The sequence below is a fragment of the Coturnix japonica genome, chromosome 34, assembly GCF_054131305.1.
Source record: "Coturnix japonica strain WE chromosome 34, WE-NBRP24, whole genome shotgun sequence".
Taxonomy (NCBI): domain Eukaryota; kingdom Metazoa; phylum Chordata; class Aves; order Galliformes; family Phasianidae; genus Coturnix; species Coturnix japonica.
Window position 1 is genome coordinate 3402195 of NC_140696.1, and position 26726 is coordinate 3428920.

General features: G+C 48.3%; 1 long non-coding RNA gene across 1 annotated transcript; it reads left to right on the top strand.

Annotated features, from left to right (window-relative positions):
• On the top strand, nt 1–22919 carry LOC146755282 (uncharacterized). Its single transcript, XR_014938190.1, has 2 exons — nt 1–114; nt 22669–22919. It is a non-coding gene; the product is annotated as an uncharacterized LOC146755282 (long non-coding RNA).
• The last annotated feature ends 3807 nt before the right edge of the window (nt 22920–26726 follow it).

The following is a 26726-nucleotide window of genomic DNA, read 5'->3' on the forward strand; positions in this document are numbered from 1 at the left end:
GACCATCTTTTATTCATGGCCGAGCGGCACAGACGCTGCTGCGCTGCCTTCTCGGGATGCTGCCATTAATATTTCATCCTGGAACCAGCTCGTACTGAAGAGCTCATGTCCCAGGTACTCACCCCTTCCTGCTGGTCTGCTGCCCCAGTCACTCTCTCATCCCCTCCCCCAGGCTGGCTCTCCCCATCCCTTTGCCTCATCCCAGCTCTAGTTCCCAATTAAACATGGCAGCTTTAGCTGGGGGCTGCAGCATTGTCCTTGGTGCACGGGGTGCCTTGTTGCTGCTGCAATAAGGGGCCTTGTTTTGACATAAAGCAGCAGGGAAGGAGCAACCTGAGGTTTCTGAGCTAGTGCAAGGCTTCACATTCTGGCAAGTGGCACAAAATGTAACTCCTATGGATGCAGGATTTCCTGGTTTTGCTTGGGCTTCGCTATTTGTTTTCTTCTTCACTGGAAATTTTAAGGATTGCACTGATTTCAGAAGGCCTGAGCTCATTCCCGGTTGCCCTGCTCAGTGCCAATCTATCCTATGCTCATCTCACTTGAGGCTCTCGGCAGCGTGCTGATTTCAGGCTGTTGCACTCAAGGAGGCAGATTAATTATGGTTCCATTTGTTCCAGTTCAGCTCCAGCTTCCAGGGGTGCCTCTCACATCACAACGAGCTGCACACTGGGGAAGATGCATTTTTTCCTCCTTCCACACCTTGCAGAGGAGGACAGAGTGGCGAAGGGGGTCTCCAGAGATACCCAAGCAGCCTTTGCTTAGCAGGGAGGCTGCTTTGGAGCTGTTTAAACTCATTAAGAGCTGATCTTGCTGAGGTTTTGGGATGGTGAGAGCACTGGGGCTGGTGGAACGCAGTGTGGGATGTGTGCTCCAGGTCCCATTGAGATGGCTTGAAGCACTCATCCTGACAGGGAGAGCTTTGCAGTTTGGGAGAGTGGAGATGCTCATGAGTGTGCATCAGTACATGTGGATGGGGACGTGCTCAATTAAGGGAGTGTGGCTGCGGGATGCAGGATGTGGAGGCTGCAAGTGGCAGAATCTCCACAGTCTCATTAAGCTCTTGTATCCAAATTAAATGTCAGATTTGCATATCGGTTCTGTGTTTTCAGGCCCATTATGCAGCAGCCGGGAGGGATGGGGGTGCTGTGGGAACCCAGCAGGGAACAGCAGCTCCGGTCATAGGGACACACCATGGAAAATGCCCAGCAGCAGCAGCAGGAGGAGCTGGGGAGATCAGCAAGTGCCAGGAGTTTTGCTGGGGCTGCAGCTTGCACTCTTTGCTGGTGTGCTTACCAAGGGCTTAGTTTGCTCACTGATGCCTCACTTTATGGTTGGAGATACTGAGGCATGGGGAAAGGGGCTGGCAGATTCCCCTAGCAAAGCATTGCTGGGGATGAGCAATGTAGTTCAGTGCTCTTTATGGTCCCAGCTGATAAGGTAAAATGTAGGATGCCATGGGGGAGCTTTGGTTTCCCATTTGTTTTCATGGGGCATAGAAAGGCGCAGGGCACTGCTTGGGCATTGGTGTGGAGCTTCATCACCTCCCAAAGCTCTTTACAATTCCTCCTGGGCTGGATTACAGTAAGATCTTGTTTTAATCCAGATTTAATTACCTGTAAAGACAGACAAGCTTCTCTGCCCCTTGGGAAGCCCAGCCAGCAGGGTAGCTGCAGGTGTTGGTATAAAGCCAGGCTGCAGCCAGCTCAGTGAGCCCTGAAGTGCAGAGGAATTTCCCTCGTCAATGGAGACAGGAAAATGTGTCAAGGGAATGAAATAAGCAGAGCATGGCTGGAGAGTGTCCTTTCGCAGGAGGAAAGTGAGACAAAGCTTCTTCCTCCAGGGAAAGATTCAGTCACCTGGGTCCCATGCTGTGCATCGCCACGTGCCCTGCTGGGAGCTGGAATCCTGCTGCAGGAGGAAAAGGAATGAGGTCCCTATTGCTCTGCCAAGAAGGAGCCTTGTATCCTGCCCATCTGCGGAGCATGTCACATCCTTCATGGGCCAGATGCTGAAAGATGCTGAACATCCTTAGAAGGTCAAACTCAGACGGCAGAAAGCCCTTCTGGCTGATGGTGGGATGTGGAAGTGACAGCCCTGACACGACAGGAGCTGCCTGGGAGGCAGAGAGCTTCTGAGTCAGCCCGCTCTGGAGGAGGGCTGGGCAATGGCTGGGCTGGTTTCCACCAGCTCTGCAGCTGGTTGCGAGAAGCATCTCTGTGTGTCTGCATGCTGGGCCCTGCAGGGAGACGGGTTGCCAGGCTGCTCCTTCCTCACTAGGGCTCGGGGTCCCTGGATCTCAACCAGGCACTCTTTGCACTGCAATGCTGTTATCCCAGCAGGAGGAGGGGTGAGCAGCAGGAAGGCTTTGGGGCAGGGGGGATAGAAAAGCCTCAAGTCTGTCCACTTCTATACCTGTGTGCACAGAGTGCAGCCCTGCAGCTCCCTGCCTCCCCGCAGGCTGTTGTGCAAGGACCTCCAGGGAGCAGCTCCTGATTTACTCAGCTGTAAAGGATGCAGCTTTGATTAAACCCCATTCTGAGCCCTGGATGGGGCAAGGTGATGGAGGACGGGAATAAAACTCTGCCATAGGTTCCCTGTAGCGCTGTGAAGCAGTCATATAATTCCACCCAGTCCCAATTCTCCTATCCATAAAGCTGTGAGCCTGCTGCCTTGCCTATGAGGAATGCAGACCTCACAGGGCTCAGCCTTCTCCTGCAGACCTTCACAGCATCCAGGAGAGCCACGGCGCTCCCATTGCCTCTGCTCACAATAGAAAGGAAACCTTTTTTTCTCTGCGTCCATCCTTCTGTCAGAAAATCCTTAGCTCCTGAATAGATTTACTCTCCATTCTATAAGCTGGTTACTACAAAGCCTGTCTAAGGAGAGAAGGCGAATGAGCCTTGGAGGGCTTTATTGGCAGGACACCGCAGCAGGGTTTGCTCTGCTCTGCTCTGCTCTCTGTCACTGCTGCAATGGTGAGGACACGTCCTTGGCTCCTGCAGAAGGGCTCCCATGGGGCTGCTCCTAATGCTGCTCCCCAGCTCCTCTCCTCCTGCTGAGCTCGTATCATCCAAAGTTGTAAAGCTGTTGACAAGTCTGCGGACCCAAACGGGGAATATACGCAGCATTAAGATTAAAAATGGGCCAAAACTTACCGCGCTGTCTTCATTAGGTTGCTCTGTTTTATTTGTGCGTTTTACTGCCTAATAAATAACCTTGCAGGTGAGTTAATGAGGCTGCCCTTGGGAGCACAAGGTAGGGGGGGAGATGCTTGGGGGGGGGAGTTGTGCCACAAGTCAGTGTCTGAGAACTGCAAGACTGGCATGAAATCAGGGTGAAAACCTTATAAACCCTCCCAGCACTCATGAATCAGCTCATTTCTGCATTACCAAAATGGCAAATACGCACCATAACTTTCTGTTAGAAGGCATTGAGGTACTTAACTGCTGCCACAATGAAATCACAAAGGCTGAGCTTGTGTTGGTGTGGGTAGGGAAGGAGCCCTCCTCCTGCTGCAGCAGTTACACGGAGCTCTGCTGAATGAACCTCAGCCTTCTCATACAAAGCAGCTCTTTTTCCTATCCACCCATAGGCTTCTAAACACTGTTTACTGCAAACGCAGCTCTGCGAGCAAAGCCCATTACATGTTGTGTGCATTACAGCAGACAATGGGAATGAAGAATAAACAGCATGGAAATGGGTTCTCAGCTGTCAGGCACCCACTGATCCGCTCCCTGTTTTGGGGGGGGGGGGAGGTGGTGGTTTCATGCTGTGTGAGGCAATGCTCAGCTTGGTGCTGCTCCTTAGAAGGGGCAGAGCATCCTATATGGGATGCCAGAGCAATAGGGTATGGGGATGTGCAGTTATAGAGCTTTGGATGGAGATGTTGGCCCCGTGGTGGGTTGGTTTCTTGGCTCTAGGTTTGCCATTTCGAGTCTTCATCCCAATTATTGGGATAGAGATAGAGATAGAGCAGGGTGAGGGCCCCTATCTGGCAGCAGCAGTGGTTATCATGAGGGAGTGCCCATGCTCTTCCTCTGTGTGCTTTCTCCCTGCCAGAAAAAAACCACCATCAAGAAAAGAAAGAGGGGAAAAAAAAAGCCTTTCCTTGGCTGCCTTTGGCTGTCAGGGCACGAGGGAGCTCCATGACAGACATACCAGCCCATCACTCTGGAGGGGCACAGCACGAGCAACTGTGTTCATCCCCAGCTGTGCTGGTAAGGAGGCGGTGCTCGTTTGGATAATGACCCATTGTTGTGGGATTTCATGAGCTGTGGTTTATTCCCCCCCTGGCGTACAAAGAACATAATGAGGTTTTAATTTCTTGTGTACAGTGAGGAGGTGGGGTTTTGTTCATTGCCTCCCACACCTCTGAAGGGATGGGATGACACCGAAGTGACAGCGTGGCTTGTGGCTTTAATGTGTGCCGTGCCTCTCTTAGGGGCACGAGGTCTAGGTGACATAGGTTGGACTTTGGCTGACGTGGGTACAGAACAACGTGCTGCAGGCATTGGGTGGCTCAGTGACTTGTCCTTGGTAATAAAGCCAAATAGATGCACGATTCCAGGCTCACACCCCATGCATGTCCTGGCAGGAGCCCACGCTTAGCAGAGGTGTTGAAAGCAGGGATGGAGCTCAGCATGGGAGAAATACTGCTGGAAATGAGATGCTTGGTGTCCTCCAGCTTGGAGGTATTGGAAGAAACTTGTGCCCAGCAAAAAAAGTACAAGAAGGATGATTCATTTTGAATGGGTTGCACACCCAAAAGAAAGCAAGGAGTGAGGAAATGACCACGGTGTCACCTCTGGAGGCTGCTGGGGGAAAGACTTGTTTATTTATTTCCTTTAGGAAACAGAAATATCAAAGAGAAAAGGATGAGGAAAGCTGAGGCTCTGAGGTGAGAGGGAAACCAAATGCAATTTTCTCTTTAAAGCTCTTTCTGATTTTAAAGTGACGGAGGGAAAATATAAATGGTTCCAGAAAGCATCACCCAAAATAGAGGAATGAGAAAATAACTCCGGTGAAGGGCAGTATATTGAGGATCATATCTGCCTTCATCTCTTGTAGAACAATATTTGCTGCAAACAGAGGCGCGGAGGTTCTGGTTATTTATTGCCATGTCAGGGAGGTAATATTAAGAAAGTAAAAAATTATAATATACCCCCTGGATGTGGTCTGGTGGCTGAGAGAGAAGGGAGAGAAGTGGTGTGGGATCAAAGGGTTTGTGCAGGAGATGCAGTGGGAGATAGGAGCTGATAGACCTGAGCATGGCTGAAGCCTGCTGCTCACTGCTGTCAGTGTGATGATGTCAGCCCTCCTTCACTCTGAATTGGGTGCTCGGTCTCTCCCCATCCGGGCCCACAAATCACCCTTAATGCCTTCTCTTCACGCAGTTGGTATTTGTCATTAACACGTTTTATTAGTCTTTGTTCCCCTTCCCCCCCCACCACCAGTAAGAAAAAGTCTTAATAAAATGCCAGAGCACACACTGAGCAGAGGAACAAATTGTGAATGCGTTCATTAAACAAATACACTTCTCCTCCTGTCTTGGGATAGGAATTAATTACACTCTTGGAACATCAGGCTGGATGCCCAGAGAGCTGTGGGTTCCCCATCCCTACAGGCACTCAAGGCCTTCTGACTTTGGTGGTGGGTTTGTATCCCATCCTAACCATGAGAGAAGGCCAGATTTCATCTGTATTGCTGTATGGTGCAGGCTGAGCACAGGAGCAGCTCAGTGCTTCAAGGATCTGTGAAAATACTGGCTGTGCTGTAAGCTCCCAGGATGGGCACATAAACAGCAAAGTGCACACATTAAATTCTGACTGAGTGGTGCTTGGAAGGGAATGAGACAGTTTTGCAGCAGCCCCTGGGCAGGTGGATGTGTTTGCCTATAAATCCCATTTTTGCTACGAGCCATTGGCTGCGAGTGGGTCAGTATTGGGCTCCTGAGCTGTTTGTGCACATCCCTGTTGCCCTTGGCTGTGATGCTCTGTATGGCTGTGGCTGTGGCTTGGTACAGGTGTGAATGGGACAAAGCATTACTTGTGCTGGTGTGGGGGTATTTCTGCTGCAGGAGGCAATCAACTGGTCTCTCCCATACCCCCCATCCCCTGCTTGGCCAAGGCAAGGTAGAGGCATGGCCAGAATGCTTGGGGCTGCTAGAGAAGCTTTCAGGGCTCGTCTCCAAGGGAACACACAGAAAAGTTCAGGAGCAAACCAGTGTGTTCTGTAAAGAGGATTAAACCTGATGGCTTTGCCCTGAGCACAGGGTCTGGCACAAAAGGCTCTGTTTAACCTCTGGTTGCTTTCTTGCCCTTGCTCCTTTCACCAAGTGAGCACCATCCCCTTGCCCACATCTCGATGACTGGAGAGCCAAAAGGTTCATGTGCTTTTATCCAAACGATGCATGCCCTTCCCTTTAGAGGGTATAAAACACCCAGCAGGAACCCAAGTGTATTTTGGGGTGGGGGGCGAGAAGCCTTGCTGCTTGATGCTCCACAGGAGGATGCTGTAGGTGTTAGCATTAGCAGCAGGGCTGGGGATCAGATAAATAAGGTTTGTGTGATGCCCTCCAGCCTGAGATCCCAGCTGCCCTGCTCTTTTGCAGCGGTCTGGAGTTGAGGCTGCAGCTCAGCTCTGGTGCAGAGTCCCTAATGTGATAACATAACGAGGAATTATCAAGTGACTGCACCTGGCTTAGAGAGCTCCAAGAAGGCGAGTGAGTGCAAAAAAAAAGGGAAGGCGAGGCGCTGCTGGTTTATGAAATTAAAAAGTTCATGGGTGCCAAATCCATGAGCTGGGAAGGATCTGAGAGATGGAAGAAGTCTCAGCGCCGTTTTATCAGCAGGTAAGGCGAGGAGATTGGAGTTGAAAGCACAGTAGTGCCTGATTTGCTATCTCTCCTCTGCACCTTGGCTGCTATTTCTGCCTTTGGGGCTTTGTTAGCCACCTTGGGTGAGAAATTTTTTGTGTGTATTCAGTGGTTTCTGCTCGCAGAGACCTTACTATGCATGAGGCAGAAAACCTGTCTGCAGAGATCAGATCAAGTGTCCCTTGTTCCCCACCACAGACAAAAACAGAGAGGAAAATGGACACAGTGCTGTAACATGAGCTCCAGGCTGGTGAGGGGGAAGGTTGGATGCTGAAGGTTAAGCTGCTGGTGGGAGCTCTAGTGGGCACAGCAGAGGAGCGATGTCACAGCTGCTCTGCTCTCCAGCTGTTGCCCAAATAGCGGCTGCGCATGAGAGGCCTTTTTAGAGCAGAAGGTGCTCGCTGGGAGATCTATCAGCCAGATAGCAGAGGTTCTTACCCCATAGAACAGCATCTTTTTGGGGCTGGATGGCGAGTGCTCCTATGGATCAGCTGCAGCATCCCTCCTCATCTGCTCCATGTGCAGAGCTGCTCTTTGCATGGTAAATGTTATTGAGTTGCACAACAGCTTTTTGGTGAGGATGTATCAGGGTCACGCAGGGGTTCATCTCAAATCAATTGCCTGCTGGGCAGGAGTGTGTGTAGGGAGGGAGGAGGGACTGTACCCCTCCTGAAATACAGAACCCTGCTCTTTCTGAGAGGCGAGAAATACTTGGGCAGATCTCTTTGTGCTGAGAGGGGGCTCCTGTAGGTATTTATGCAGGTAGCTGGGAAGGAAATCAGCAGTGTATCAGCCAGGTCCATGCAGTGTGGGCCTGTATTAGCCCAGTTGTATGGGCTAATACATAATAATATGTATGGGTTGTATGAGCTGGCCCAGAGCTCTTAGCAGAAGAGGCCAAAGACATGAAATGGTGCTGCCAGAAGTGCTGAGGTTTTGTTTAACGCATCATGAAGATGGATCAATTTTCCTTCCTAAGGTCAAACCAGCATCGCCAACAGAGAGCTAGATCTCTCCTAGCGTGCATCACGTCCTCCTTTGCTTTCAGAGCCTCATCTCTTATCGCATCCTCAAAGGAAAGGCATCCTTTCACCACTGAAGACTGGGAGCATTGATGCCGGTGTTGTTAGATGCTGGTGGTAATAGTGATGTGGTCTGGTCCTGTGGATGCTGGTGCTGCGTGGAGATGCTTGGTAATAACATCACGGCTCGCTGGCAGTGGCACAACAGGAAATTGGAATAGTAAAATATTTCCCTCCTCACTGCGTCCCATTTACATGTTTATAATGGAGGTTTTTAAGCCCCTAATGAGAAGGAATGCTCATTGCTGGGAGATGATTAAAGCAGAGACAGCCGTGATTGCAGACAATAACAAAGGGATGTTAATTACATCAGAGGAAGCAGGAGGGCAGTGCAGCCGGATGGCTGCTGTTTGCTGCCTTGTGATAGGGGCTGACCTTGTCCCCTGGTTGTGGCACAGATGTGCTCAGCCACTGATTCCAGACCTCAGTGAAAAGCAGCTGGGATGCACATAGGGGCGGATGAGGACAAAGCAAAAAGCCCCCCAGCAAACAAGCGAAAAACCTCCATCCAGCTGCAGTCTGCAATGAAAAGGAGCTGAATTTGTGAGTGGAAAGCTGCAAAGCTGGACTCCGTGCACAGAAACTGTTCAAAGCAAGAGGGAAGATGCTCAAGGGAGGCATCAGGGGATGCTCAGGGGTTTCTCCAGAGGGCCCTGGGGGATGGCTGGGAGCTCAGCCCATTAGGAGAGGTGGGGTAGGAGGGAGGGAGGCAGGTTAACAAGCTTCTGCTGGGCGCCCATCAATCAGAGCAGCCTTTGGAGCTGAGCAGAGGATGCTGTGGTTGTGCTTTCCTCGCCAGCCAAGCTCTCTCCCGATGCTGATTTCTGTTGCAGCAGTGCCCAGGGGAGCTGCCTCCTCGGCTGGAAGTCTCCATCTGCTTCCCATGGGAGCGCAGGGCACGATGCTGCTTTGGAAGAGGTGTTTGAGGAGATGTACGTGTGGTGACAGGAGAGGGATGGAGAGAAAGGGATGAAGGAAGGCGTATATTTTGGCACAAAACCAGCGTGGGAAAGAGTGAATCTTTGAGGGAATGCATAAATGAGCAGAAGAACAAACGAAGGAGGCTTTTAGTAATTGCACGACGCCTAATTTAAGCGGAATAAGCCAGATATTTTATCTTGAAATAAATAAATCGGCAGAGCCCAAAGTGTTGGAGTTAGCTCCACTCAAAGCCTCAGCATCCAACTTTCATCTCGTCTTGACGGAGCAATTAAAGGGAGGGATACAGCTCTGAAATGCAGCCCAAAGGAGCGGGCTGAATATTTAATACCGTTCCAAGCTTTGAAAGCCCCCAACAAACCAGCAGAGTGGGGAAACCAATGACAGCTTCATCTTAATAAGGAAACGGAGGGAAAAGCCCGGGCAGCACGTGTTATGCAAGGAGGGAAGGCCTCATTAGAAAGGAAGGGAAGGCAGTGTGAGAGAATGGGGGGCTGGGGGACGATGTCCTGTGCCTGTCTGCTGGCTCAGAAGCCTCTCTCTGGGAGGAGAAGGGTGGAGGATGTGTTAGCATGCAGGTTAGCTCAGCTGCCAGAGCTGCAGCAACTCATTAAAGGGATTAGCCACCATCCCTGACTGGATTTAGGATGGTGGCTGTTGTTATCATTGAGTAATCCTGTCTGCAGTCCTCCCTAGTGGCTTGGGGAAGACAGAAAGAAGAGGAAGGGTGGGAGGGAAGGGAGAAAGCAAGAAATGAGAGGGATGGCTTAAAGGCGGTGCTGGAGGCAAGGAAAAGTCATCCCTGGGAGAGAATCCTCTCTGGCTGCTATGGGGCAAAGCTCTGAAGGCCGTGAGCTGGTGAGGACCTGGGGGTCAGGCTGCTGGGGTGTAATGCACAGAGCCCTGCTCTGACACATAGACACGGCCATAGAGGTTGGAGGAGGTGCAGGGGGATGCTGCCGAGCTGTGATGGGGAGATTGAATTTTGATTAGCTCTGACACAGCTGCTTATAACCTTTTCATTAGGAAATTATGTTTAATAGAAATTGTTCTGACACCTCTCAGCAGCGTTTTTCTCCTAATTTATTGCAGACTCGCGTGGTGGGGAGGGAGGGGAGGTGAATGGGAAGGTATCTGTGTAGGCATCTCTGTTTGGTGGCAATATTTACACTCAGAGGGCTGTGGTGGGAAGTGATGGGAGGGCAGGAGGTGGTAGCAGGAGCAGAAGGAGAAGGAGCACAAAGGAAATCCAAGTGAAAGTTGTTGCTTGGAGCCTCGGAGGTTGAAGAGGCAAAATAAACTCAATGGGAAGGGGAGAACAGCTGATGGATCCACAAACTGAACCCAGGAGATGGGAGCAGGATGGAGCATCTGCTCCACTTGGGGACCCCAAATGGGTCTTTCCAACATGGGATGTTCTACATGAGTTCTGTAGGATGGGAGGGAAGGCTGCAAATGGGAATGTAAGGAGGAACAGTTATTTGTACAGCTCTTTGAGATCCTTGAAGGAAAACCCTGGAGAGATATAAGGTATTATTACAAGGGCTGTAAGTTCTTTTCAGGCAGTTAAAGGGATAATAAATTCATTGCCCAGGAGATTGGGTAGTTTAAGTTCTGTACAGAATATGGTAAAAAGGTAAGGTTGCTGGAGACCGGGGGCTTAAAGGCTGATGCTGAGCAGGAGGGCAGTGCAGACTGGGTTATCCTGGTGCTGGGTTAAAGCCAGTGGGATCAATGAGGAGTCTGAGAGGAGTCGGTGCATTCCATGTGTGTGGATCCCATCCCCATGGATGGGGAGGGGACAGGTGGGTGCATGGGGCTGGGAGCAGCAGCATGGCATTGTGGATGGGTATTTCTGGAGCTGGAGGAAGGACTGTCCTCCCAGCAATTTGTCAGCATTTAATTATGTTGTATTGAAACAGTTTGGCCTGAGTTCTCATTTGAATTTCCCTGCCTTCATCTCACAGTCATCGGGCTCCCCTCGTGTCTCTGGTGGCAGATTAACGAGGCCTTTATTACCTGCCATTGTCTCCCCGTGAAGGTTTTTATCTCTTCCAGTCAAGTCACTTCTCCATCTCTGATAAACTAACGGATGGAGCTCTCATGTCTCCCCAGGGAGTGATGGATCAGTGCTCTCTGTACACTGCATCCTCCATTGCTCTGCACTGGGGGAAGCTTTCCGCTCTGCGTTCTGCCCTTCTTTGTTGCCATCCATCTCTCCTCAGATCTCTGGGTTTCTTGTGCATTTCATCAGTATTAATTTGACTTTTTCATATCAAGATTATTGAGGAAAATTGAGTCCAAGCCTGGAAATGTGGAAGGAGCACCACTTGTGCCTCCCTTCATGGTGCAGTGATTCCCCTTTCCTAGGAGCCGACAGATAGCTGCTGCTTAATCCATTTAACACGTGCTCTACTGATATCGTATAGAGCTAATTTTTTAATCAGAAGGTTACGAGATACAAAGTCAAACCTCTTACAACTGCCTAAATATATTACATCTCTGCAGTTACCCTTATCAACCAGACCCGTAATCTCATCAAAGAATGAAATCAGATTTGTCCGACAAGGCCTATTTTCCATGAAAACCGTGTTGACTGATGTTAATTATATTTCTCTCCTTTAATTCTTTATCAGTTGGATCATATATCAACTTTCTGTGGCTGCTTTGCCAAGGCCAGATGTCAGCTGCCCTCAATTCCCTGGTTTGGCCAACAGAGGGGTGGATGTGGGTCATAGGGATGTGGTTCATAGGGGTGGGCTGGGGTTGGATTTGGGGATCTCAGAGCTCGTTTCCAACCTCCTCCACTGAATGCAAAGGAGAACAATCCATCTTCGCCACCAACCACAGTGCAAATGTGCTGCAGCACTGCAGTCCCCGTATTGCTTTCCCTGGGAGCTCCCATGCACCAGCAGCAACCTGCTGCCTGCCACAGCTCTGGATTTTCCTACCTCTCCTGATAAGAACTAACCCAGCGTTTTACAACTGTATATCTGAAATTAGTAGCAGCTTAATCTCCCTCTGCTGGATCACTCAGAGGTGTAATTGTGCAGAAAAAAAAAGGGTATTAAAATGCAAAACGCTTTCCTGGTACTTTTTCATGTTAAATCCCTTCTTCCTTCTATTCTTTTAATATCACAAGAGGGTTTTTGCTGTTTTTTCCCCCCCCCTTTTTTTCCCCATATACGTGTGTCTGTGTTTCTTCATAAAGAGAATGAGCTGGGCATACAGAGAGAATGATTTCAATTTCGACATAAATCTCAGAAATGAATACTTAAATGCAAGCAAGAAAAAAATAAGGGGAAAAAAAAATACATTCTTACACCTTTAATTTCCTCTCTATGAAGTATAATGAAAAAGCCTGATTATTTTTAATTCTTCCCTTTAATAATTCAGCAGCGGAGTGATTTAAAGCAGGGGACGATAATTACCTTTTCACTTCCCTGGTAAATGGAGTTTTAATAGAAATGGAAGCTCAAACGTTGGAATTAATTCACACAGGTCAGCGTCAGGTCATCCATAGCATCTTCCATATAAATCATTTATCTGTTAAATGGCCCCGCTTCTCAGTTTCACAGGAATCCCTTCCCAGAGGCTACACTGAAAAAGAAGATGCGGTGTTTATATCTTGTAAAGCATGGAAAGGAGGGGGGGGGGAAGTGCAATCCACATCATCTTGGAAGGATTTTTTAATGCAAATTAAACTGCTGGTTGAAGGACAGGAGAGCAGAGGCTTGTCTAGATTAAGGAAATTCAGTTGTAGCTACAATGATCGTTTACTGCGGAAGCTTATACAGATCCCATTATCTGAGCAGTTTGTGCTCCTCAGTCTATTTATCTCCATGCTACACCTGCTGCTCTGCTTTATGGATGTGACTGGAAGCAGCATCCAGGGGGAGAATGGCAGCTGAGCTGGGGTCCCAAAGCAGACAGGATGCTCTATTCACTGCCCTGTGTGTTCCTTAGGAAGAGCTCAGCCATCCATGGAAATGTCTTGTGGAACCCAAACCCAAGCCAAGGTTGGAAACATGGAGTCATAAAGGATGGAGAAGACCTCTAAGAACCCCAAACTCAACCTCAATCCATCCCACCACATCCCTCAGTGCCTCATTTCCACAGTTCTGAGACCCACCAAGGATGGTGACCCCAATGCCTCCCTGGGCAATGGAGCCAGTGTCCAACCTCTCCTTCAGAGAAGAAATTGCTCCCAATATCTGACTGAAGCAACAGCTGGCAAAGCCCTGTGGGTGCTGACACTACACTGGAGCACCACATCTCCTGCTATGGAGCAAAAGCTCTGATGGATGCTCTGAGTTCTGGTATGGGAGCAGAGCACCCCTGGAGTGGAAGATGTTGTCCAAGAGCAGTGTTTGGAACTTGGCAAAGCATCCAAGGGTTAATTTAGTTTTTGTGAGAGCTAAAACATGAGCTGCCTGGTCTCTAATTAAGCGCTGGGACGGCGGAACTTTAAAGCACTCCATCTCTGATTCGCCACAAGTGCGTGGTAATGATTTCTCTTCAAATGTCAAGCAGTTTTGTTTCTATTTCCTTTCGTAAATAATTGGTGCTGAGCCGGTGGCACAGCAGCACCCAGCTGGAGACTGCATGATCCGCTCCCAGCACACAGACATGATCCCTATTGGATTTCATTGGGGTGCTGCTCTATCCTAGGGCCAACACTGGGGAAAACCCTTCTCCATTGGCTGGAAATGTGCTGATAATGCAAGAAGCCATTGCATTATCCTTGAGGTTTCCTATTATCTATTCGTTGGGGTTTTTTTCTTCACCATCAGCCCATCAAGCACTTACTGGTTGTGCAATGGCAGGGAGTACAAGCTCTGCCCCTTCCTCCTCCCTTCCTGCAGCTCTGCCCCCACCAACACTTCTCTATCCATTACCATTTGCAGCTGCCTATCATACACCATTGCCTGGGGAACTCAAGCAAATGATTGCATTGCTGGAATCTCCAGCCTTGTCGGTAAATACAAACACAGCTTCCAGATTTAGGCAATGACCCAATCAGTCATCAAGTCAATGAGTTTGAAGTGATGTCTTCTTTTGGGGGTCCTGCTTAAAATGCTGCAAAGATGCTGGATGTTGTCGAAGATTTGCAGCTTAGACTGGCAGACCCCACAATCAGAAGCCAAATAATGCTCTTTTTGCTTTCCCTCCTCCCTGGTGTCTTCAGGGTTGGCATTGGCACTACTACAGATGAGAAAGGCATTCAGTAAGAAAGAGATTTCAAGACTGAAAGTGCTTTGGAACTCAGATCTCCTGGCAGAGAGGTGACCTGCTAAGGGACATCTTGCTCTTATTGCAAGGGTGATATTTGTCAGTTGTCTTCCAAAGGGATGCCTGGAGCTTTCAGATTCCCTGGGCATATGCAGGGAGTGGAAAGCAGGTGCTCAAGCCCTTGTTTTGCCTCCTCTTTGCTCTGTTCCTTATGTAGCTCCAGAATTATCTGAACTGACCGCGCTGCCTCTCTGAAGAGAGAAGAAAGAAAATAAGTCAGACAAAACAGGAGCTGGGTCACTTGCTTCAGGCTTGCCAGAGGAGTGTGTGTGTGCCCTTCTGCCTCCGCTGCAGGGCAGTGCCATTGCTGATAGCTGCAGCTCGATCCCACATGTCACATCCCCACTGGGGCTGCTGAGGGTGGGGGCAGGCGCTGCTCCTATCCCCTCTCATACTGCAGTCACAGCATTTACCAAGTCATGCACATCCATTCTCCTGTATTTTTCAAGACCTGCTTTTGACATCCTGGCCCAGCACCAAAGCAGGGATAGCTTCTGCTCCCTGCCCATCTGTAATCACCCTCACAGCACCTCCAACCACTACCCCCTGCCTTTGATTGCTGCCCTTCACCTTCAACTTCTGAGCTGGTTTATGGCTCTTTGGGTGCCTGGATGGGGAGAAATAAGTCTCTTGCTATGGAAACATGTTGAAACTCTGAAGTGATGCTCTCAGTTCCCCCTATCCCACCACTGCCCTGAATGATGCCTGCTGTCAGGGCTCAGGATGCTCTGCCATCCCCATGCCTCCCCCCTGCAATGACAACATGCCCTGCAGACACAGAAGCGGCAGAGAGAGGTAATTTATGAGCACTGAATCACTCGAGGGACTTCCATGCCCTGTTCCTCCTCTGTTGTTGTCCCCTGGGAAAATGCATCACCCTACGCACACACTGGGAACAGCAGAGTGGGAGACCCTCCTGGGAGACAGCCCTTACATGTCCCCTTCCTTCATTGCATATTGGTCCCTCCAGGCATCTCTCCAGCTCTGTTCACACAGCTCTCTCCCAGCCAGCCCTTTCCATGCTCTGCTTTCTCTTTGCTCTGCACCCTTCAGCTGTCCTGTGCTCCACCATCACGTTGAGTTTCCCCTAAGAGCACTCCATCTCAACAGGAGATGGGAACCTAGGAATTTGCCTTTAATATTTCATAAGCTTCCTTCTAAAATGTAAAGCGTATTTACGTTATTTGCATCAACTACCAGGAAAACAAATGCCTTTGCTTTGCAAGCAGATCCTAACCTGTGCCCATTTTTTCCAGGGCTGAGCATAAATAACACAATTTATTCAAAGGAACCCTTTCTCCTATTTACATTTATATTGAATAATTTAAAACACCTTCCTCCATTTCCATAAATTCTTCCTCCTGGAGGGGGGAACCCATCCACGTCTAAGGAACGTGCTTCTATAGGGAAACTTCTAATTGCACGAGCACACGTGTGTGCTCACAAATCTGCATCCATCCTCCAGGGTGCACCAAAACCAGCTCGGCTCTTTCTGTTCTACACCTGAAGGAGGGGTTGAAAGCAAAACACATTGCCACACTGCTGCAAGAACACAGAACAACTCACCACGCTCTGCAGCCTTGACGCTGGTAGCAAAGGCTTGGAGGACTCAGCCTGCAGAGCATGAGGGCTGAGCCCTCCCAGGGAGGCAGATCTTCAGCTGGTGTCAGTCTGTGATGATCAGTGAGTTGATTTAAACTCAATGAATCTCGCTTCCCCGCTTTCATTTCCTCTCTCCCTGGACAGGTTTAGACTCTTTGTCTCTTATCTCTTTCTAATCATTTATATTTTCATCACTTTCTCCTCCTCGGGGTTTCTTTGGCAGCATTCTCTTAAGTTTAGTCTGTTTGCTAGACATAGAGTTAATGTTATTATTCTGTGCTGGCTTCCAGACACATTGTCCATCACTTAGGCATGATGGGGAAATGAGCCAAAAATGAATCAAGCTATCACACCCCAATGGGTGGGGGAATGTCTCTTGGAAACCCAAACAGGAGCAAGCAAGCAGAGAGGAGATTATATGGTAAATCACAGCATGGGAGTGGGAGTCTAGATTAATTAGTGGTGGAGATGATGGAAGCTTGAATAATGGCCCAGTCTAGCATCTGTCCCTATTGCACTCAAGACTCCAGGTTCTCTTTCTGGCACAGGGAATGTTCAATCCCTACTCCGTGCTTTGACCGTCCAATGACCTTTTTTCACCCTGTTATTAAAGGAGATTATGTATAAATTTTGGCTTTCTTTCATCTCTGCTGATCTCAGCCCATTGGTCCTTAACTCATCATCCACAAAGAGCAATTTGGTACGTGACCCCAAGGTGGTTTGTACATTAATGCGCTGGACCAGATCGCAGAGAGATGGAGCTTTTGGGAGAGCCCAAGCAAACCTCAGGGCTGCTACCCACACATTGCTGTGAATTAGTAAGCTGAAGGCACTCCTCAGCTATTTGGGTAAATCTCCTTTTAATCTGGTGTTGACTCCATTAGAAACAGAGGAACCTAATTTCAGTTTGCAGTGAAACTAAAGAGAGCGGCTGGCAAATCAAAGCTGATAGAATAACAGAAGGGTTAGTCTTTTAATTGGAAGTGGAATAAATCCACCTGCATATAATACCTCCCTGGAACGTTTCTCCTTAAAGATAGCTTCCTTTTCTTTTCTTAGCCATTACTAAAATTTCAAGGTTAGAGATTAATTATAATGGTAATATTGCCATTAATTTCACTGCCAGCTGTACAGGGAGAGTAGATCTAGCCTGAAAATAAATTGTGATTACTGTGTCCACACTTAAAAGCTTGTGATACTGCCCTGGTATTAATGAAATATTATTGACTAATTCTATTGAATTTGGCAAAAGCCTTCCTTTGCTGCTTGCACTGCACTGAAGATACTGCATCTAGCAAAGAGCTACATCAGAAAAGATAACGATGATCCCCTTTTCCTTTCTCCCCTTTAACCCAAAATAGCTTTTCTCATTCTCCCTTCTTTTGTCTCGTTTATTTCTCCCAAATGCAACACTCAGCAGGTGCCTCCTGGTAATGTTTTATGTTTAAGGGCACAGATACCCATTTAATTCACTCCATAATGATACGGTAACTGCTGTCCTTCTGATTGCGCAGCAAGCAGCGTAGATTAAGACAGTAATTTCATGGTTATTTCTGTCTTTCTCGACTGCTGGTCTCTTGGGAGCAAATTCAGATGGCTCTTAGAAAGCTTATAATTAAGCAAAGCCTCTCACTCAGGACAGGAGATGGATACATCTCAGGGCATCATCTCTGTGCATCACTACACCTTTATCCCCTGCTCCTCTCCTGGCTCTCCCAGCTCATCCCAACTGATGTGCCATGGCCTTGGTGTGTCGCAGAGGAGATTTCATAGCCTGGAAGAGGATCAGCAATGAGAAAATCACATGGACATCATGGGCTGTTCACTCTGGGGCTGGCCTGTGCTCCTCTGAAACCAACATGAACTCTCCTCCCATGGGATTAGAGGACATCAAAAAGCAAATACCTGATGCCATGTAGGAGCAGACTGAGAAGTCCGCATGGCTGGGCAAACACTGCTCTCAATGAGCATTGCCTGAACCTGCAGCAAACCCAGTGCAAGATTTAGGGTTGAGATCCACTGGGTAGTTCCCTCTGGATCTTCATCTTTATTTATGAGAACATCTGGGGTTTGTATGGTACCAATGACACTTGTCACAGTGTGTTGTGCTGGAAATTCTGCTTGGGAACCAAAATCAACTCTTTGTTCTGGATACATTTCCCAAAGACCAAACTTGTGCTATCCCTCAAAGCACCAAACTGGGGCCCGTTACAGCCCTTGTGTTTGAGCATTTGAAGCAATTATTCACGTTCATCCAGCTCTGAATCGCTACCAAACGCCATGTGTTTTTCTTCAGTGTTAATAAAAACCTAAATGATTCTTCATTAAGGAGCCCATTAAGACGACTGCAGTTTCCTCGAAGCTCATTAGAGGATACTCTCACCACTAAATTATCACACAGGAGTTTTATACAAGTCGAAGGAAAGATGCCCTATTGCGATTCATTCATGATAAATCTTCACTCCTTTGCTCGCAGTCTGTTCCCTACATTCACTTTTGGGTGACGTGGAGGATGATGTTGCTGGACCTCTATTGTTGGATGTCATTAAGCCACCCATGGGCAATCCCACATGTGAGGCTTATGGGGTTGAAGTAATTTTCAACCAAGATGATTTTTAAGGTCCCTTCCAACCTAAACCATTCTACAGTTCACCATGTGCCCTCCCCACAGCAGGTTCTGATGGAGCCAGTGGCAAGTTGCTGGAGCTGGAGTTCCAAATGTGAGAACGTGGGCTGCTGTAACAACTCAGAGCTGCTCTAACCTCCCACTACGTATCAAAATCTCATTTTATGGCACATTATATACTTGGCCTTTGGAAGAATCAATGGCCGTAAATGGTGTTTGCATCCTGAAGCCAAATCTGGGGAAAGAACAAGAGATAATCCGTCTGGATGCGGAGGATGGAGCAGGAAGGGCTAAGGCTGCACAATTATTTATGTCTGTTCAGAGACACAAGGAAATTAAGTGCATTAACAGGGCTGCCAGGCCCTCCTCAGAATGGGGCTTTAAATGATATTGATGCGGTGCTAATAGGTGCATCGTTTGTCTTTGGTGTGCTACAGCTCAGGGCTTGGAACAGGCACAAGGAGGGCTGCACATCTCTTTGGGAGGATTTGTCTGAGGATTGGGAACCTTTGAAAAGCTGCAGAACCTGAAACCCTGCAAGGTGTGGGATGGCCCAGATTGGGGTTAGGGTTAGGGTTAGGGTTAAGGTTAGGGTTAGGGTTAAGGTTAGGGTTAAGGTTAGGGTTAGGGTTAGGGTTAGGGTTAGGGTTAGGGTTAGGTTTAGGGTTAGGGTTAGGGTTAAGGTTAGAGTTAGGGTTAGGGTTAGGGTTAGGGTTAGGGTTAGGGTTAGGTTTAGGGTTAGGGTTAAGGTTAGGGTTAGGGTTAGGGTTAGGGTTAGGGTTAGGGTTAGGGTTAGGGTTAGGGTTAGGGTTCAGGTTAGGGTTAGGGTTAGGGTTAGGGTTAGGGTTAGGGTTAGGGTTAGGGTTAGGGTTAGAGTTAGAGTTAGGGTTAAGGTTATAGCCCACCCAGCCCCAACCTCACGAGGCATTGTGTATTCCCACTGCTGCCATTTCCTGGTGTTGTTTCTTTTTTCTCCCCTTAGATTTTGGAGAGCTATCTCCTATAAGAAAGCACTTTATCTCAGTTGAAGCAGGAAACTTCTGTCCATTCAGACTGTGTTTCTGCCCTTGTACATCCACCACGGATATCTCTCCCACCCATGGTTAAACATTCCCCAACTGTGGCCTCTTCCTTTCAGCTTTAATCTCCAGAATCAGCTGTTAAATCAAGAATACGTGCAATTATCTGCTGTCATCTTTGAAGGGAAAAGGTGCAGGGTTGGATGGCAGTTGCTGTTTATTCATTCTGCTCCTCCTGCAGCTCCGGCAGCAATCCTACTCTTGGCACAGAATTAGCAGAGGAAGGGCAGTGCTGCGATTTGTTGGCTTGATTTGACAGGCAATTTTCAGATCTGGATCAGAAAGTTACAGTGAAAGTTTTAGAAGCTGCTGCATTTGGGTTTAGCTTTTTTGGGGGTAAGGGGGGAGGAAGGCATTATTTTTACATTCAGAGAAAAGACATGAGTTTTCAATATGTCATGTCAGATTTTAATGATTCAGTTCTATTATTGTAGTGTCAGCTGGAGCGAGCTGAGACCAGAACCCGGTTGTGTTGCATTGTGCAGGCATGAAGCAACCACAGCCCCTCCCCAGATCTGCTGATAAATGTAAAGAACAGCTGGGGCCATGAGCCAATGGGGAATCAATCATAGGGATGGATGTAAGTAGAATCAGAATCATGGAATCCTTAATGTTGGGAAAGACCCCAGTGATCACCAAGTCCACCATCACATCCACTCATAGAATCACAGAGTCATTACGGTTGGATACTCAAAGATGATCAAGCCCAAATGCCAACCCAACATAAGCAGCCAGGAGAGTGTGACAGTGACCTAAGAACCCAGGAAGAAGAAGCCAGGCCAACAGGGCACGTGCTGCATATGGTTTTTCTCTTTCTCCATGAGCAGAGATAATTATTTCTGCGTGTCGTGGTTTTTTAAGCAAACACCCGTGATCCTGGTTCTGCCTCTTATCACGAGGCAGCTGCCAAATTGCTTTCAAATTGTTTTGCAATTGGGTTTTGCTTGTCAGGCTCTCACTTGAGATGGGCAAAAGTGAGATGAGAAAAGAGGTTTGGGAAGATGGGGCAGGCAAGAGCCAAGAGGCTGAAGGCAAGAGGATGCAGAGAGGGAAGGAAGCATGAAGGGCGCTGTTTGGGTTGGGTTGAGCATCCACTCAGCCTGCTGTCTTTTCTCCATCAGTGACAAGAGAAGGGGAACTGCAGCTCTACTGTGAGCCAGTGTGGTGCCCTGTGAGAAATGGAACCCTCCAGGTGAGACCCTGCCCTCTGAGAAGTGAAAAGCAATTTTTCTGCTGACTGCACCTGACCACAGCTCCAGACTCCTCCATCAGAAGCTGAGCTGAACTTAGTGCTACCGCCAAGGCATTTCCTCACAGTGCAGTGAAAAATGAAATACTGCCTGATCCAGCAACCCCATTAGCAGTGGCTTTGTTTAGGTAACTTTATACTGAATCCTAGCTCTATTCTCAGTAGGTGTCTCGGCTATAGTATTGAGGAGTAGCAACAAGATGAAATAAATCAACTTTTACAAACTCATAAATGCATAGGAGGGAGTGTAAAGCAATTTCTGATCTAGTCGGGGTGCACTGAGATTTCAGAGAGTGGCACAAAGCTTGAATGGATGATGAAATTGCTCTCCAGCCTGTGAAATCATCCCTTCTTTCTTTTCTTGGCCAATGGAGATGCTGCCCTTAACCCTTTGGAGGCTGTCATTGCATTGATTCCAGGTGTGCTCCCCTACCAGCTGTGCTGGGGCTTGGGACAGTGCAATGCCCAGAGCAACACATCCATCTCTGCTCTCCAAGGAAATTCATTCTGGACTTCTGTTGCATTTGGTATTTGGAGAGGAGCTGATGGGATGTGAAAGGCAGGATGGAGTTTTACTGCATAACAGTTGACCTTGCTCCGGAGATATCACTGATCAACAGCTGCTATTCAACATTTCAAAACAATATGTTCATTATGTGAATCTGTCTGCTAAGAGAAGCAATTAGGCTTCAGTGCAAGGATGATCCTCTGTATAAATCAGGAGCTGCAGGCACCGGTGTGTACCAGGGCAGCCCACCCTCTGTCCCAGCTGCTGGGGGCACATGAGAGCTACTATTAAAGAGCAAAGCCCCAAAGGAGGCAGCAGGAGGTGGATGGATGGATGGAGAGCCCTGTGTCTTCCCAGCCTGTGTCCCACTTCACTCAGCTGCTGCAGAGCAGGATGCTCAAAGTGAGGTAGGGGCGACAAGGAAGGTTTCATGCTTACCAATGAGCTGGAATTATGCTGCAAGTCCCTATCACCGACTACACTTGTTCTGCTTGTACAGCACAGGGCCGGTGGCTTGTTTAACAATGCATGGCGCATTGTTCTCACTCCAGCCCTTAAAGCCACAAAATTGATATTGCTTTTCCACGGGCAGAGAGATAAGACGTGTTTAGTGCACTGTCAGGGCCACGATAGCATCACCACACAGGGAAATTAAAAACCCTGACATGGCAACAAAACCCCTCTCCCCTCCTCAGCACATCTCCGGGCTGCTCTTGCTCTCAGTTGGAACAGCAAGCAAGAAGTCATCCTGAGGCTGTGACAGAAAACAGCTACACCTTGTGTAGGGGAAGATGAGCTTGTACCTAGGTCTGTCCATGCAGCTGTAGGCTCAGCTTTAATGCATAAAGTGCCTTTTTTCCCCCCATGCAACTTCAACTGCACACAAAGTCTGGGAGAGTTTTAGCTGCAGTGTTCCATTTCACTTCAAGTTTAAACTTATATGCTTTAAAAAAACAGCCCCGAAGCTCAAAATTGAAATGGAGCAATCTAAAGCTATCAGAGTGAAGTGTGGAGTGACCCAACCTAAACTAGATTTCAATTGGCCATCTTGGGAAAATTGGCAATACTTTGGTTTCCTATCTCCATTTGAGATGGTTCTCTATAAGAGAAATCTTTTTCCACCCTGTCCATCCCAGAGCATGAGGGATGGGATGGGACCGTGTGCAGTGATAAAAGCACACCTTGCACAGCATCACACACACGGCTTTGGCAGACAGATGGCTCCAGGAGACCCATCGGTTCAGTACGAGGAGAATTAATGTAGTTTTAATTAAACTGATTTTTCTGCCTGTGCTGGCCTAGGGGAGAGGAAGTGATCAGAATTTAATAGTGAGGTTTTCAGCACCTGTGGGTCTGACTCCTGCTCCATCTCTTCCCTTCCATCTCTCCTTTGCTTTGTGGCTTTGTTCTGCAGTGCTGAGCAGGAGGCAGTGGGAAGCAAAGAGAAGTTGTAAAGGGGAAGAGCCAAAAGTGGAGCTCCAAAAATGGGGTGAAGGTATGAGCCACGCCATGGGATCACCCCCAGCAACGTGTGGATCACAAGGCAAGACCCGAAGCTGGAACACAAACAGTGGAGCAGAAGACATTAGCAGGGACAGAAAGAAGCCAGCATGGGCCTTTTCCAAATATTTCCACACTAAAATAAACAGAATTTGTTGTCTGTGACTCCTGGCTCCCTCCAATCAAATCCTTCCCCCTCCCTGTCGCTATCCTGTTAATGAAGTTGATAATGAGCAGAGCAAATCCTACTAGATCAGTAATTAATCAGGGTGCTGCAGCAGCCGAGCACCATTTGTTTTTGCAAAGCCAGAGATCTCTTGGCTGAAGAAACCCCCTCGACATGGATGGTGGGAGGGCTGGGGGGGCTACAGGGTGCTGGGAAAGAGCCTGCAGGGGCATGTGATCTCCCAGCAACCGTATTCTTTTTTGTGTAAATAGCAAATGAATGCCTAAAATGAAGGTCTGAGGGATAATGAAACCCTGTGGCATGTCTACATATTTGAGCTCTAAACACTCGCTTTTGTAAAAGGCAGAAAATGGCATTTGCTCGTGTCTGACTAAACTTTGCCAGCTCTCATCTTACAACCACGAGCTGTCATCTAATGATAGCCTTCACCCCAAGGGAAACAGTGCAACAAAGGGGTGGGCAATCCCGCAAGGCAATCCCCAGAGCCAACCTAAATATTCGGACTTGAACATAAGGACATTTCAAGTTGACCTGAGAGTGAAATACAGAGTTTGTCTGCTTCATCACCAGGAAATAGGTTTCCTTGGGCTCCTCTACTGAGCTGAATCAAGTGGTGATGTTGGCCTCTACTGAACTGAACCCTTGGCCTCCAGCTGGTGTACAGGGCAGAGGCTGAAACCCCATTGTGCCACAGAACAGGGATCCCCACCCTGACTCTGGGGTTGTGCTGTGCCCCAGGGGCAGCACTGCCATCCCTGGAGATGAGGAGTTGATTCCAGAGCTTCTGCTTTACACCAGCTATGACTCTCTGTAGCATTCTCCTACTCATAGATTTACTGGCTTAGAATGATAAGAGCTAGTTAATTATCCCGTATGAGTCTGCCTCTCCCCCCCTTCCAAGCCTCCCCATGGCTATATATTTATCTTTTGTTAGCTCGTTTGATTTGAAGCTGAATAAATTGGAAAAGCTGGAGTGATTCATGTACTGTGGATTGCATATTGATCTGGCACACTTTCCTCCTTTAAGCCCCCATCCGTCACACCAATCAATGGCTCCTTCTGGTCAGGCTCAGCATGTCATGGTCCGGGGGAGTCAGAGCTCTGTGCAATCCCACCCCTACTCCTCTGCACCCTTTCTTGCCATATATTTGGATGCAAAAAGCTTTGTTGAATCTCTGCTGCATCCCTGCATCTGGATGGATGGCCCAGGTACTTCAGGGGCATCTATCTTGCAGCTTTGCTTTGGAGAAGTGCTGACTTGGAGCATGGATCGGGCAGTATTTCAGGTGCTCTAAGGCTTGTGCAATATGAAACTGGATCCCCATGGGGGTGGTGGAGTCACTGTCCATGCAAGTGTTCAAGAAAAGAGTAGATGTGACGCCTGGTTAGTGGGTATGATGGTGATGGGTTGAACTAGATGATCTTAAGGGTCTTTTCTAAGCATAATGATTCTATATGTCACCCCATTTCTGCATCCCTTTAAGGGATTCCCTGGCTGATAGTGGGTATATTCACTGCCTCTGTCTCCATAGCAATATCTTAACCTTTAACTTAACTTTTAGCTTGAATCTCCTGGATTCTCATGTGAACTAGCAGTGCCTGAAAGCACTCAGCAGAGCAGCTAAAAACTACAAGTTTCCAGCTGCTCCAGGTACAACAAAATCCAATTTCTCCTTGCCTGCTGCAGAGGCAGACAGGCACATTCACCTTCATTTATGGGTCGCCACGTCTCCAGGCTGACAAAGGGAATGAGCGGTCCCAACCTTGTGCACTCAATTGACTGTGCCCTCCTGGTTTGGTCTGAGCCACTTTCCCTCAGGGCTGTGTGATGCCATAAAGGAATATAGGATATATAGCACGTTTTCCAATCCCTGATATCAGGAAGCAGTTTCCAGGTGGCAGACCCCAAAGTGCTGCAGGTCAGTGGTTTTCAACCTGCTGTTTGAAGACTATTGGGGGGGTCAAACAGATTATATCTAAAGAGCTGTAAAAAGGAAGGGAGGAAAGGCAACTTGTTGTCAGCAGCTTAACTGAGGTGTTTGGGGGTCAGAGAAATGATTCCTCTGTGGGAAATTTAACAGGATCAGAAAGTTAGCAAACAGACTGAACACTCAGTACGTGACAAGACAAGTGCTCAGACATGAGGATAGCAAGGAGAGCCCTTCATTCCATTTAATTCTAATTTATTTATAGGGCTTTTTTTCCCCTGGAATTATCAAGGAACATTCATCTTTTGCTTTACTCTCACTGCAGCCCCTGAGTTCCCATTGCACCACCATCTTCACCCAAAAGGGCACAGGAGCTGCCCATGATCCTCTCTGTGTTCATCCCACCGGGTCCCCCCTCTTTGTGTATGCACCAGATCCACAGCAGAAGGGGAGATGATATGTCAGGCTGATCAAACCCTTCGGCAGCTTCAGATGTGCTAACACGTTCTGCCTGCCAAGCTTGGGGTGATGGGAGCATCTGACAGACAGCAGCTTCCCCGTGTGTTAAACATTAATAGGTTTCCAGCTTTGCCTCTGGATTTTCTGTTGCTAAGACTCGAGCTGCCTCTTTGGAGGTGTCAACCCACGACACAGCAATTACTGCCCAAGCTCTAAGCTTCCTAAGGAACCCAACAGCACAGAGGGGATGGGTCACCCAGTGGTGATGAAAGGGAATATTGGAGCACAATGAGACCTGAAGCACAGAGGGCAGGTGCTGGGATGGGGCATCATTCCATCTCCAAGATCAGAAAACTCATGGGAGCTTGGGCACAAATAGCATCGCCACCTTTGTCATCTGTCCCCTCTGCTTCCCTCATTCCACACCACATCTCTCTGCATGCACCTCTGCACCTTCACCTGATGCACTCCCTGTGCCAACCTTGGCTCCCTGTGCTGCCATTCTGGGGGGCTGCTTAAGGATATGAACATGGCAGCGCTGTGCAACATCTCAATAGCCTTTTTTTCACTCCCCTTTTGTTTCTCTTCTTCTGCTTCCTTTGTATATGATTCACAATTTTGCCTTTTTGGGAAGCTCGTGCCAGTGAAATCTGTCTGCTTGGTGAGATTTAGCCAAGCAGAGGGTTTTCCCTGCTGAAAATATCTGAAGCTGCAAATGTTAGAGGTTTCAGTACAAATCTGCCTTCATCATTTTCACCATTTGGAGCCCATTCAAGATCTTCTTTGCAACCATGTGATCTTTCACACAGGCTAGATCTGAAAACAAACCCATTTTCTCAGCCAAACAGGGAGGAATCCTCTTCATGAAAACAGAACAGGTTCCAATGCAGCAGCGATCCATGTAAACACCAAAATACAGGGTTCCATCTCCCATAAATCTCGGCATGAAAAGATCAGATGACAGAAAATGGCACGGTTGCTTTCAAGCCTCCATCATTTTGCAGTGTTGCACTGGAAAACATGGGCATGTGGAATCAAACAAGCAGGACACAGGTGCTAATTACTGGAGGAGAAGCAATCCCTCCTGAAGCAGTGTGTGTGTCTGCAGGTCCCCATGTCCCCCTCAGTCCCACTCCACTGCCCACATGGAAGCCCTGCCCATCTATTCCCACTTCCTATGACTGTGGCCACTCTGTGGGATGATACGGCCCAGTGGTTCCATCCATCTGCTTTTCTAGTGCTGCTGCTTCAGAGATCAACCCCACAAACTCAGTTCTGTGTTTCCTTCCATGTGTTTCTTCTCACTCTTCTGGCACTGAACTCTCAGCTCAGGGCACTTATTGCCACCGAGCCCATCAGACACCAGGCTGCTGCTTTGATCTTTAGATGAAGTTTTCT